The sequence below is a fragment of the Natator depressus genome, chromosome 15 (assembly GCF_965152275.1).
Source record: "Natator depressus isolate rNatDep1 chromosome 15, rNatDep2.hap1, whole genome shotgun sequence".
Lineage (NCBI taxonomy): Eukaryota > Metazoa > Chordata > Testudines > Cheloniidae > Natator > Natator depressus.
Genome location: NC_134248.1, coordinates 32,649,758 through 32,663,312, shown reverse-complemented (window position 1 = coordinate 32,663,312; position 13,555 = coordinate 32,649,758). Strand labels below are relative to the sequence as shown.

Genomic DNA, 13,555 nt, shown 5'->3' with positions numbered 1-13,555 from the left:
TTTTTAACTGCTGGTAATGGATTTCTACTTGTGTCCCTTGGCTTCCCTTAGAAACTGTAGAAAATTGATAACTTCTGATTTCTATTTATTACTTTCAGCTTCCCCTTTCTTCCATTTGTTTTTTATATATTTTATAGCGGTCTTCACTTCCTGTATAAATCAGGCTTGTTTTTACCCAATACAGCATTCTTCCTGGATTGTGGCTTTTGGGGTGTCTAGAAAAGTGTTTGTAAACAATTCCCAATTCACATTTTTCTAATTAAATTTCTTCTTACAACTGATTTAGCTCATAATTGTCATAAGGGCCTTTGTGGAACTGGCCCTTTTAAAGCACCTACTACATGTACCATCGGTCTGCTCTTTATTCTGTTTGAACATTATAAATGGGATCAAATTATGATCACTTGAACCTAAGGCTTGGTCTACACGGGGCGGGGGGGGGGGGGGGGGAAGAAATCGATCTAAGTTACGCAACTTCAGTGATGTGAATAGCATAGCTGAAGTCGACATACTTAGATCTACTTACTGCGGTAAGTTGACATGCTGATGCTTTCCCGTCGACTCCGCCTACGCTTCTTGCTCCGGTGGAGTACCAGAGTCGACAGGAGAGGGGTCAATTTATTGCGTCTTCACTAGATGCGATAAATAAATTCTTGCTGGATCGATCGCTCCGGAGGTAAGTGTAGACATGCCCTAAGTTACTCTTCATCTGTGAAGGTGAAGTTTAGTATACAATTCCTTCGTTTTGGATGCAACACATTTTGAGTGAGAAGTGGTCAACTAGATTTAGAATTTCCAAGTCTGTTTTAAATACTGGCAGCCTGAGACCTCCAGCATACCTCACTCAAATTGAAGTATCCCCTAGTCACACAGCTTCTTTTCCCATACATTATAGATTGGCACCTTCCACACCTAGCAGCCTGTTCCCCAGCTATGATTTGGTGGTCTGTAGTAGACAACAAATAAGACCCCATCTTGTACTTTATCTGTTAGGACATTCATCCATTACCACTCACAATCATTTCCTTTCAAATTTATCAGTGACCTGAAAACACTTTTTTTTGGACATCTTTCCCCTTTTGTCCATTTTATCCTTCCTAAATAGGTTATAATCATTGATTTGTAATGTTCCAATAATGGGAATCATCCCATCAGGTTTCGGTAATACCAACTAGACTAAATTTAAAGTTTATAAATGAGTAATTCCAACTCCTTATTTGTTACCAAGGCTCCTAGCATTGGTGTATAGGCAATTAAATAATTGCTGGTTTTCATGTCCTTTGGTTACTTGATTTTCTTCTAAATATCTCTATTTTGTGCTGAGGGCTCTTATCTTCCTTCTTTTGATGCTCCCCTTTTGTTATTACTTTAATCCCTTCTTGACTATTCTAGCTAGCCTGTCCCTGAGAAAACTGGTCCCCCTTCTGGTGTGCAGTCCATCCAAACTGTACAACCCCACCAGAAGACAGGCCAGTGTTCTGCAAAAAAAAAAAAAAATCCTACACCACTTACTTAGCCAGTGGTTCACTTAAGGAATCTATCACCTTCGGTCTTCCTTTGCTCATGGGACAAGAAGAATCTCGAAGAATGTCCAAGTGATCTTCTTGAACACTCTTCTGAGTCATCGATTACCTGTGAGATATCCCACAACACAGCATCATTAGTGCCAATATGTACCACTACCAGAGGATCTTTTCCTCATGAACTTTAAGATTAGTTAGCCTTTTGGAGTGCCATCTTGTGTCTTGGCTCCAGGAAAGTAGCATACTGTTCTGTTATCCACCTGTTCCTTGCAGAATGTTCTTTGTATTCTTTGAGTATTAAATCCCCAGCAAGGATCATCGGTCTTCCTTGGAGGGGCTGAAGAACTCTTTACAGACAAAGTTTATTTTCTTACAGGTAGGGCAGAAGTGCCATTCACAGCTGTCTCATACATCTCTTAGTTCCCCTGGACTAGCTGGATCTTAAGCATCTTTTAGAAACAAATACTTGAGGGGACCTGGTATCAACTGGAAACTCCTAGCCCCATGGAACTCCTCCAATTCCTCTTCTCTCTGCGGGCCACAGCCTGCCCATCCTTGTCTGCCTCCATTTCAACACAGTGGAGATGTGATCACTTGACTCTGGTGGTTACCTACTGAGAAGCCTCCTCTATGACCTCCTCACTCTCCAGTCAACATTCTTAGCATCCATCCCCACTCCACTCCTCCCAAAAAAACCACAGGATTTTGTTCTGAGGCATATAGAATATTCTGATCATTTGTTGCCAATACACAACTGCTGGATCAGACCGTCCATCAGTTTAAGGGCTACCAGATGCACAAAGACCTAAAGGACATGCTTTACCAAACTCTTAACTCCAGCCATACTGAAGCGTTAAAAATTCACCTCTTAAAAGCTACCCTAGACACACCTGACCCCAGCCAGACTCAGTCCCAGTAACAGGAGAAACACCATTATTGTATCGCTTTTAGACAGAAAACTAATCCGTAACCATTTGATAAGTCATACATTTAAAAGCTAATGCATGTTTAGCTTTTATTTCTGATGGTTTTGTTCTAATGCTTTCAAGACCAGTGAGCAACTGAAACAATTAGAAACAAACATGGTCATGAGGTTGCACAAACACCCACATTTCCTTTTATTCACTCATTTCTCAAACATTTCTAAATATTTAATTTAAAATAAATATATTTCCACTCTAAAATCTCTTCAATGATTTTTCTTCATTTGTTTAAACAAAGAATATACCACTTACTACAGTTAAATAGATCTTTAACATCACTAGCCAGGTGATTTGCATTTCCAAGTTTCGCAGAATTTCAGATAATGATCCAAAGTTGGAATACATATCTATGAAGCTTGTCAAAAATGCAAGCAATTTAGAAAATTATGAAGATGTACAAACAAGTTTAGACACCATACAACTTATTCATCAGAAGGCCAGGAAAAAGAGCAAGGAATCCACACGAGAGGTAAGACATGCTATACGTGCTCTAGTGCCTGAGTGCACGCACAAAGTGAATTTGATGGTGCTAGTTTTACCTGCTTTGGAGTGACATCTAGCATACTTCACCCTCTGGTGGCTGAAATACCTAAATAAGAGTTATTTACAAGCATAAATTAAAATCTCATTTGAAATCTAGAACACAGTGTAGGTTCGGAGGTAAGTAGCGGCTGCGTACGTGTGCACAAAACTACTAGCCAAAAAAAATTATGAGTGGTAAAAAAAGCAAAAATCTGCTTCATGAATTCCCAACTCCCACCCCACGTTCGTGGGGTTTTTTTTTGTTTTTTTTTAGTATCAGGCAAAACAGCTGGTCCATATTATAATAAAAGGCCACGAAAAATTCACTTAACACATTTGCTTCTAGTTATGCCAGTTCAAGTCTTAAATATATTTTTCCTTTACATTTGTATTTAAAAAGACAGCCTCTAAAGTTCTCTCAGTATTGTGCCTCCTCTGGACAACACATATTCAAAGTTTCACCTCATGGCAAATTTTCATGGGAAGAATAAAATCCCCTGTTTTTCAAATGTTTTACGATGCTAAAATTAACAAACCTGATTTTTCCAGTAATGTATATATTTCAGCCACTACAAGCAATTTTTTAAAAAAGTTTAAAGTAAACTGAATTGCTTCATTCCTCCACTGGGTTTTTCTCTCTATCAGCAATCTGATTTCACAACTCTGCTTGTGACAAAGTTTTGTCATTTAGAAAATTTAAAGTTTCACAGTAAATTTCATAACAAAGCCAAGAAGGGAACAGGGAAGAATAGTCTCTTCCCTGATTTAGTTGGGGATTGGTCCTGCTTTGAGCAGGGGGTTGGACTAGATGACCTTCTGAGGTCCCTTCCATCCCTGATATTCTATGATTCTATGTCTCTGAACTACAAAAGAAAACTTACTATTCAGTATTTTTATACAGAGCTCATGCTCAGACAAACCAATTCTGCAGACTTTGTAAGTGAAATAAGGACAGCTATTAGTGACTACTTAACAAGTAAACTTATTAAAATACCATTTAAGTCAATTTTCTTTACTTAGCCTAGCCAAAAAAAAAAAAAATTAAGTCAACAATTGCTAATGACTACAAAGGAATTGGATAAGCACTTCAAAAGTTCTAGACAGAATAGGGAATAGCCTGGTTCTGCTAAACTCGGACATTATCTACCTGCTTAGAAGAATAAAGATAGTTTTAAGTGATGTGTTTAAACTTAATTTTGTATTAAATAGCTAACTGGAGATTAGCTCCGAGTGAAGGACTAGTGAATACACTGAACAAAGTGACCCACAGAAAGCCAAATACATAGAAAGAACAAGGTAGCTAAAAACAAACATTTTAGCATCAGAAACTGCATAAATTGCTAGAGATATTTTAATACTATGTTTTCTAAGTATCAAAACAGCAAGTTACACCATTCTCTGCGATGAGCCTCAAATCAAAAATTGCAAATATTTCAACCAGGGTGAGCAGGAACACTCAGCAAAAATTCAAGCTTTAGAGAAAGCTAAGTAATTTTGCAAAGAACCTTTACTACAAGTATGGGTAATCACCACAAGAACTGATAAAGAGGCAAAATCCAAAACCATAGCTTCTTGATTGTTTTCTCCAACAAACTGAACATGTTACACTTTAATATTTCCTCCTTCACTTTCTACAAGAGTTGTGTACATGAATCACATGGGACAGCGGTTCTCAACCAGGCCTTTCAGGGGGCCACCACTGAAACCCCAAGACCCGGCACCCACCCACAGGTCAGACACCAGGGGCAACACAGGGCTGACACCCCATCCCTTACGCGTGCATACACACACACACCCCCTCTGCAGGGCTGAAGCCAGGGGTGGTGCAAGGCTGAAACCCCGAGCTCTCCCCCCGACACACACACCCCCCTGCTGAAGCCCTGAGCCCATGGGCAGAGTTCAGGGGGCACAATGGTGCTTCCCCCCCAAAACTGCAGTGCCTTACCCAGAGTGGGGCAGTCCTGCAGGAAGCTCCACACGCACCCCACCTCCTCCTCTCCCTCAGCCCCCCCTCAAGCCCCACCCTCTGGCCAGATCCTAGGCAGGAAGCCAGAGCCAGGCAGTGTGGGGCTGCTGCTCCTCTGGCTAGTGGTGCCAGGGAGTGGGCAGCCATGGCATTCCCCCATCTGCTGCTGGTGCCTGGGGTTGCAGGTGCTCCTCAGCAACCAGCTCCCTTTAACTGCTCACGCAACCCATCAGAGCTGCCCAGGTGCGGATCCATCTCCGCGCCCAGCAGAGCCCTCAGGGAGCAGCCACCGGCACACAGCCCCACACAGGTGGGTGGCCTGCTGAGTGAGTCAGGGGTGGAGGTAGCAGTTCCTCCCTGGGCCCTGCCGTGCAGAGCTGGCCCGAGCCCTGCCGTGCAGAGCTGGCCCGAGCCCTGCCGTGCAGAGCTGGCCCGAGCCCTGCCGGACATTCCCCCTCCCCCCGCCAAAATAGAAGTCAAACTACACCTAGGCCCAAAGGTCCCACCCTTGGCCCAGAGAACCGAGTCCCGTCCCCTCCGCCCCGCCGCCTGGCCCTGGAATTTTTATAGCATGTTGAGCGGAGGTCTCAGAAAGAAAAACGTTGAGAACCCCGACAGCGGCTATCACACAGCATACTGAAGTTTTAGTGCTCTGTTTTGCAGCCTGGAGTGGTCAACCATTTCTCCCCATGCAAAAACCACCTAGCCAGACAAAGTCGCAGTACTTTACAGCGTGGTACAAAGATCACTTATAAATCCGTTCCATGCAAGCTTTGCCTACTGTGACATGTTTTGAAAAAAGACTCTCACCATTGCACTACCATCAATGCAGTTCCCCAGGAGCAGCGTTAATGTAAGCTGGGCACGGGCACTTTTACCTCCATATCTTACTTGCCTCAGCACAGCTAGACACAGCACGGCAGTAAAGTCGCTTGTGCCCTGTGCACTCTCATCACGGCTGTCGCTGGTGGAAGTGCAAAGGCCATTTCCCAAAATCTGCTAGAGTAGAAACTCCACAGCATGTTTCAAGAATGCAGGGAAGTTTCAACTGTTGACTCGATGCAGTAATTAATAATAGCAAGCAAGGTTCACTCAGAACCTGAAGAAAGGAAATTTCAATGCATTTTCTTTGCAGAAACATTCTCTAGTATATAAAATCAAAACTCCAAACCAACTCAAATCACTGTTATTCTTAGGGGAAGGGCGAGTGAGTGAGAGGCCCTAAAAATCATTAGGCTAGCAATACCCGGATGTGTACAATGCTTTAATAGGTTCAAAGAGATACCAAACCCTTTTAAAACTCTTCCCACAAGCAGCAGCCTTGGCAATGTAATTTATGCCCACAGACCTACTAGAGTTTCTCCAAAGCCTTTGCAAAGAGAGACAAAAAAGAAACAGCATCCAGTTACAACAATCAGAAGCGGTAGGTCAGCACCACTGCCTTCCTTCGCATCTTAGACAAAGTAAGCCCTGCAAATAGAGTATTTTTTTAATCCCTCCATATCCAGCTTCCTCTGGAATGCAGACTTCTTTCATTTAGTAACAAGGTGGAGGCCCTGTCAGAGAGGGTGAAATCTCCAGGTTACTGCAGCTTCAGGGTTCCTGGTTCTCCCATTCCTATTTAAGTACTTAAAACAAGTGAGAGGGAAACTATCCCCCGGTTCCCAGTCAGGAGTCAAACTGCAGAAGCAGCGAGACCAGTCGGGGGCTCTTTAAATCAACATTACACGACAACAAACTTGGTCCTTTGTGGCATGACCAGTCACCTCCCTCCCCCGAGGGGCACTCAATGAGACAGGGGCAGCCCAGCACCCAGGGGGATCCTACGGACTTTCTAAACGGGCAACTCCCGCAGCTCGCTGCTCGGGCCAGTGCCCTGCCCACGTGGGACGCCAGTGCTCGGTGCCCCGGAGCCGGGGGCTTGCAGGGCCAGGCCCCGCGCAGAGAGCAGGGCGGGGGCTGGAGCCCCATGCAGGGCACGTTCTGCACCGCACACGGCCGGCGCTTTGGGCGCCCCTGTCGCCGCCGTGTCCCCCGCAGCCTCGGCGCAGCGAGCAGGCCGAGCCGCCGCGGGAGCTGCGCGGCGCAGCCCTCTCCAGCGGTCGGACCCGCCTCCCCGCAGCCCCGGGGACACCAGGTGAGAGGCGCTGACCCCCCCGGCCGGGATGCAGCCGGGGCAGCGGGGAGTCGCTCCACCCCGGTCCGCACGGGGCAGCGCCTCCCGCTCCGCCCCGGTGCCCTTCAAGCCCCCCCCCGCCCCGGGCAGCCGCCCCGACGAGCCGAGAGCAGCCCCCAGCCCGGGCTCCGCGGGCCCTGCCCGCCCCCAGCCCGCAGCGCGCACGGGGCAGCCGCCGCTCCCGGCCCAGCGGAGCCATCTTGGGCGCAGGGAGCCGCCGGCCGCCCGGCCCGGCGCAGCCCCGCCGCTCACCTGCACGATCTCGCCCTCGGCGCTGAGCGTGGCCCCGGCCCGCGAGAAGCGCCCCTGCAGCCCCGTGGTGTAGGTGGTGTAGTCGCCGCTGGGGCTGGACTCGAAGAGCACCACCTCCACGAACGCCGTCTCCTTGGCCAGCGCGGCGCCCGGGGCCGCGGCCAGCAGCAGCCCGAGCAGCAGCGGCGGCGGCACGGCCGGCCCGGCGCCGGCCCCGCAGCCCCTCATCGCGCGGCGGGACGGGGCAGCGCCCAGCCGCCGCGCATCGCTCGCCAGCGGCTCCAGCTCCGGGGGCCCGGCGGGATCCGGGCGGGTCAGCGCCCCATGGCGGCGGTGGCGGCGGCGGCTCCTCTGCCCCGCGGCGCCCAGCCCCGCGCCTCCGCCTGCCCCTCGCTCCCCTTCCCTCGCTCCGGCTCCCGGCCTGCCTGCCAAGCCGCGTCCCTTTCATCTGCTCCACGTGACAGCTACCGCGGGGTTATCCCCGCCCCGCGCGCTGACCCGCGCCCGCCCTCCGCGCCGCCGGCCGGTCACGGGCCGGGCAGCACCCGGGCGGTCTCGGGCCGGGCCGGGCCGGGCCGGGCAGCGCAGCACCCGGGCGGTCACGGGCGGGCCGGGCAGCACCCGGGCGGGCTGGGCTGGGCTGGGCCGGGCCGGGCCGGGCAGCACCCGGCCGGGCCGGGCAGCACCCAGGCGGTCTCGGGCCGGGCCGGGCCGGGCAGCACCCGGGCGGTCACGGGCCGGGCCGGGCAGCACCCGGGCGGGCTGGGCTGGGCTGGGCCGGGCCGGGCCGGGCCGAGCAGCACCCGGGCGGGCCGGGCAGCACCCAGGCGGTCTCGGGCCGGGCCGGGCCGGGCAGCACCCGGGCGGCCACGGGCCGGGCCGGGCAGCACCCGGGCGGGCTGGGCTGGGCTGGGCTGGGCCGGGCCGGGCCGGGCCGAGCAGCACCCGGGCGGGCCGGGCAGCACCCAGGCGGTCTCGGGCCGGGCCGGGCAGCACCCGGGCGGCCACGGGCCGGGCAGCACCCGGGCGGGCTGGGCTGGGCTGGGCCGGGCCGGGCCGGGCAGCACCCGGGCGGGCTGGGCCGGGCCGGGCAGCACCCGGGCGGGCTGGGCCGGGCTCGCGGACCCCGCAGCGGGGGGAAAGCCCATCACTTTACGGTGCCTCAGCCGGGGCCTGCGGCGGGAGCCCGGACTCGTTAAAAGGTCACCGCTGCTGCCGAGCCGGGCTCTCTGGGGAGGGGCGCGGAGAGGGGCCCTCCCGGTCCCCCCGGCCCGGCTCCGCTCCAGGCACGGGAGGCTCCTGACTGTCTCGACCACGTGCAGGGTCAGGCCTGGCCGCTTGGCCTTGCCCGGATTCCCGGTCAGAGCCCGAGTTTCTTTGAGAAGTGTGAAGTAGTGCAGTGCGGCAGAGAGCTACTCACAGGGCACTCAGGGAGCAGGAGAGAGCCCATAAGGGAAAGCAAAGTAATAGTTCTTGTAGGTTTTAGTCTGAAAACTGACTGCTCAAAGGGGCTGCTTCTTACCAAAAAGACTGTTACCTACCTTCCCCTAGCAGCTGTTCTTTGGAAGGGGTTGCACATGTCCACACTGTAGGCATGTGCCTGTTTCGGGCAGTCCAGAGAGAACCTTTCCCCAAGCCGTACCTGTCCGGCCGGAGGGGCACCACCTGCCACTGCCAGCAGTCTAAGACTCCACTAGAGAGGGGAAGGAAGGTAGCTTGTGGAATGGACATTTCAAAGAACAACACTTTGGAAAGGTAGGTCATAGAATAACAGAGTTGGAAGGGACCTCTGGAGGCCAACTAGTCCAACCTCCTGCCCAGAGCAGGACCAATCCCAACTAAATCATCCCAGCCAGGGCTTTGTCAAGCCTGACCTTAAAAACTTCTAAGGAAGGGGATTCCACCACCTCCCTAGATAACGCATTCCAGTGGTTCACCACCCTCCTAGTGAAAAAGTTTTTCCTAATATCCAACCTAAATCTCCCCCTCTGCAACTTGAGACCATTACTCCTTGTCCTGTCATCCGCTACCACTGAGAATAGTCTAGATCCATCCTCTTTGGAACCCCCTTTCAGGTAGTTAAAAGCAGCTATCAAATCCCCCCTCATTCTTCTCTTCCGCAGACTAAACAATCCCAGTTCCCTCAGCCTCTCCTCATAAGTCATGTGTTCCAGACCCCTAATCATTTTTGTTGCCCTTCACTGGACTCTCTCCAATTTCTCCACATCCTTCTTGTAGTGTGAGGCCCAAAACTGGACACAGTACTCCAGATGAGGCCTCACCAATGTCGAATAGAGGGGAACGATCACGTCCCTCGATCTGCTGGCAATGCCCCTATTTATACACCCCAAAATGCCATTGGCCTTCTTGGCAACAAGGGCACACTGTTGACTCATATCCAGCTTCTCGTCCACTGTCACCCCTAGGTCCTTCTCTGCAGAACTGCTGCCTAGCCATTCGGTCCCTAGTCTGTACTGGTGCATTGGATTTTTCCGTCCTAACAGGTAACTGTTTTCCATTCAAGTGATTGCACATGTCCGTTCCACTGTAGGTGACTCACAAGCAGATTAACATGGAGGCAGGCTCAGAGTCTATCTGAACAGTGATTGTAGAACAACCCACCCAAAACGGGCATAGTTCCTGGACTGATGGGAAGTGGTATACTGAGCAGCAGAAGTGTGTATCGGTGACCTGGTTGGTGCTTTGGAAAGGTTTTCAGCAGGTACTTGTGCTAGAAAAGCTGCCTGTGCTCTCGTCAAATGAGCCAATAGTCTGGGGGTGACATGCTATTTGCTAACTGGTAGCACAAATAAATGCAAGAGGAAATCCTCTGAGTGGAAACCAGTTTGCCTGTCACCTTGTCCAGCATCACAACAGATAACTTTTTGAGGATCTAAAAAGGGCTGGTGCAATCCATGTAGAAAACCAATGCTCTCCTCACATCTACCAAATGAAGCTTCTGTTCATCCATATGCATGTGAGGCTTCAGGGAAAACGGCAGAGAGTCCTGTGGCACCTTATAGACTAACAGACGAATTGGAGCAAGAGCTTTCGTGGGTGAATGCCCACTTCGTCGGATGCATGTTTCAGGAAAAATGTTGATAAATAAATTCCCAGATTAACATGGAAATTGGAAACTACCTTTGTCGAGAATTTTGGGTGAGGGCAAAGGTAGACTTTATCCTTATGGAAAACTGTAAAAGGAGATTCTGAAACCAAGGGTCTCAGTTCACCCACTCTCCTTACTGAGGTTACTGCAACCAACCAGAATGCCATAGAGAGGTGGAGGAGGGAGCACGGCGCAAGAGGTTCAAAGGAAGTCCCCATTAATTTTGTTAGCACATGATTTAAATCCCATGGGGAACAGGCTCTTGTACTAGAGGGTATCATCTGTCCAACCCTTTTAGAAATCTGATAGTTGTGGGGTTGGGAGAAAAAGTGATCTACTACCCTCCAGTGGGTAGTGGCGCTGAAATCGTATACTTCAGTAGAACTAACAGTCAGGCCTTGCTGTTTTAGGTGCAACAGATAATCCAGTCTGGTTAATGGAAGCCTGCACTGAAGAGACACTTCTCTGCTGAGACCAGGTAGAAAAATGTTTCCATTTGGCCAGGTACGTACACCTTGTTGAAGGCTTTCTCCTGTTCTGAAGCACCTTCTGAACGTCTTTTGAGCAACTCCTTTCTAGTGGTGTTAGCTGGGAAGTTTCCACACTATTAAATGGAGGGCCTGTAGGTTGGGGTTGAGTAGACTGCAATGATCTGAAAAATTACATTTGAATCTAATGGGGGAGGTAGAAGGCCTCACTAATAGGTTCAAGAACCAGCGTTGTCGAGGCCATGCTGCTGCTCTTAGAATGAGGCAAGCATGTTTGTGCTTGATTTTGAATAGGACTCTAGGTAGTAATGGAATCGGAGGAAAGGCATTCAGCAGGGAGTTCATCCGTGATAGCTGGAAAGCATCTGTCAAAGACCCAGGGCTGGAACTCCCTCAGCAGCAGAACAGTAGGCATTTGTTGCAAACAGGTCCATGTGGGAAGTTTCCCCAGAGCTGGAAGATGAGCCTAGCAACATCTGGACCTAGTGAACATTCGTGGCGAGGGGACAAAGACCTGCTCAGGTGATCTACTGGTGTGTTCTGCTCTCCTGGGAGGTATCCTTCTGGCACAGCTGGGAGGAACGTGCCCCTCCCTGTCTGTTTACATAAAGAATAGTTGCTATATTGTGCTTTAACACTGATAGATTTTTTCCCCAGAATATGTGGCTGGAAGGCAGAGCAAACTAGACGGATAGCACGTAGTTCCCTGACATTAATATGAGTCCTCAGCTCCTGCAAGGACTACTACCCTTGAGTTTGCAGGGTTCCGATATGTGCCCCCCAACCCAGGGACGAGGCATCCATGACCCACGTAAATGTTGGTTGCAGAGAAACTAAGGGAACTCCTGCATAAACGGTTTGAGGGTCTGTCCACTGGTCCAGAGAGGACAAAATTACCTCTGGAACACAAATTTCTCTGTCTGGACAATGACAAAAGGGGGCATCCTTGAAGTTTCCTGAGGCATAATCAGGTGAGTTACGTCATGTAGGTACCTGCTGCCATGTGCCCCAGAAGTCTGAGGCAAGCATGCACTGTAGTAATGGGATGTGCTTTTAGATCCAGTACCAGGTCTCAGAGCATTTGGAACTTTGACTGGGGCAGAAATGCTCTGGTTTGTATAGCATCCAGGAGTGCTCTGATAAACTATTCTTGCACAGGTTTTTAGAATTGATCTGACTTGACTGAGTAAGAGACTCAGTGCATTGAGGGTGGACTGAATTATACCCACACTGGACAGCACTTGAGAGTGCATCCAGCCTGTCACCAACCAATCGTCCAGAAGGGGAATGCATGGATTCCCAATCCTCTTAGATACACAACTGCCTTACCTTGCACATTGTGAAAACGCAAGGGGCTGCTGCTGACAGACCAAATGGAAGTAGTGTAAATTGGTAATGTGTTTCATTTGCTAGGAACATGATGAACTTGCAGTGGTCTAGAGGGATCACTATATGGAAGTAACCATCCTTTAAGTCGAGGGCAGCATACCAGTAGCCCTGTTCAGGGAAGGAATGATGGCAGCTAGGATAACCCTGGGGATCTTCATTTTCTTCAGGTACTTTTTTAACTCCCTTAGATCTAAAATAGCTCTGAGACCCCCTTTTGTTTTGGGAATAAGGAAATAGCAGGATTAAAAACAGTTCCCACTGAGAAATTGAGGAACTTCCTCTATTGCACCCACTGGAAGGAGAGATTAAACCTGCTGTAAAACGGTGTTGTGAGAGTGGTCCTTGAAGAAGGATGGAGAAGGAGGGGGATAGAAACAAACTGAAGTCAATATCCCACATCCACCATGCTTAGGACCCACCGAACTGATGTGACATGAGTCGAAGCACAGAGGAAGCAGGAAAGACAATAGGCAAAGGTAAGGGTAGGAACAGATTCGTCCAAAGTATTGACAAGCCTGTCAGAAATGCATGTTTAGACTGGACCACTGATTGAGAGGAACCTGCTGTTGCAGACAGAGAGGTGGTGGACACTTTCTATAATTCTTGTCCCTCTTTTTTTGGCAGGTCTTGGGCCTGAGGTATAAAGCTCTGATATCTGTGAGCCTTCTGGGGGCCAGAATTGCTTCCTCTTCATTGCCAGTGTGTAAATTCCAAGGGACTTCAGTGTTGCCCTGGATTCTTGTAAGCTATGCCATCTATTGTCCATCTTTTCTGAAAAGAGGGATGGACCCTCAAATGGCAAATCCTAGATGGTCTGCTGTACTTCAGGAGGGAGACCAGAAGATTGCAGCCATGAACTTCTCCTCATAGAAATAGCAGATGTCATGGAACAAGCTACTGAGTCTGCCACATCCTAACTGTCTTGAAGAGCTATCCTTGCACCCCCGCTTACCCTCCTCTGTCCTGAGCGAGCACCTGCCTGGAATCCTCTGGTAGCGTGTCTTTAAACTTCAGGATGTTTTCTCATAGGGTAAAATCATAGCAATTTAGGAGGGCTTGCCAATTAAAAATTCTTGGCTGCAGAGTGTCTGTTGAATAAGTTTATGACCAAACAGGTCCAGCCTCTCTGATTCCTTACTCTCCAGCG

The 13,555-nt window shown here is 50.0% G+C and overlaps 1 protein-coding gene and 1 long non-coding RNA gene across 7 annotated transcripts in view; one reads left to right on the top strand and one right to left on the bottom strand.

Annotated features, from left to right (window-relative positions):
* The window catches only part of ZNRF3 (zinc and ring finger 3), a 217,491-nt gene extending 209,880 nt beyond the window's left edge, over positions 1-7,611 (bottom strand). The window contains exon 1 of the mRNA XM_074972553.1: positions 7,423-7,611. The gene's annotated coding sequence lies outside the window, so the exon portion shown is untranslated. The remainder of the gene's footprint in view (positions 1-7,422) is intronic.
* A 926-nt stretch (positions 7,612-8,537) lies between these two features.
* On the top strand, positions 8,538-13,001 carry LOC141999257 (uncharacterized). 6 transcript variants are annotated; one of them, XR_012641981.1, is made up of 3 exons: positions 8,538-10,144; positions 10,942-11,541; positions 12,433-13,001. It is a non-coding gene; the product is annotated as an uncharacterized LOC141999257 (long non-coding RNA). The 6 variants fall into 6 exon arrangements; XR_012641980.1 differs by lacking the exon at positions 12,433-13,001 and having other exon boundaries at positions 8,538-9,177; positions 9,974-10,144; positions 10,942-12,399; XR_012641978.1 differs by lacking the exon at positions 12,433-13,001 and having other exon boundaries at positions 8,538-9,177; positions 9,849-9,926; positions 10,942-12,399.
* The last annotated feature ends 554 nt before the right edge of the window (positions 13,002-13,555 follow it).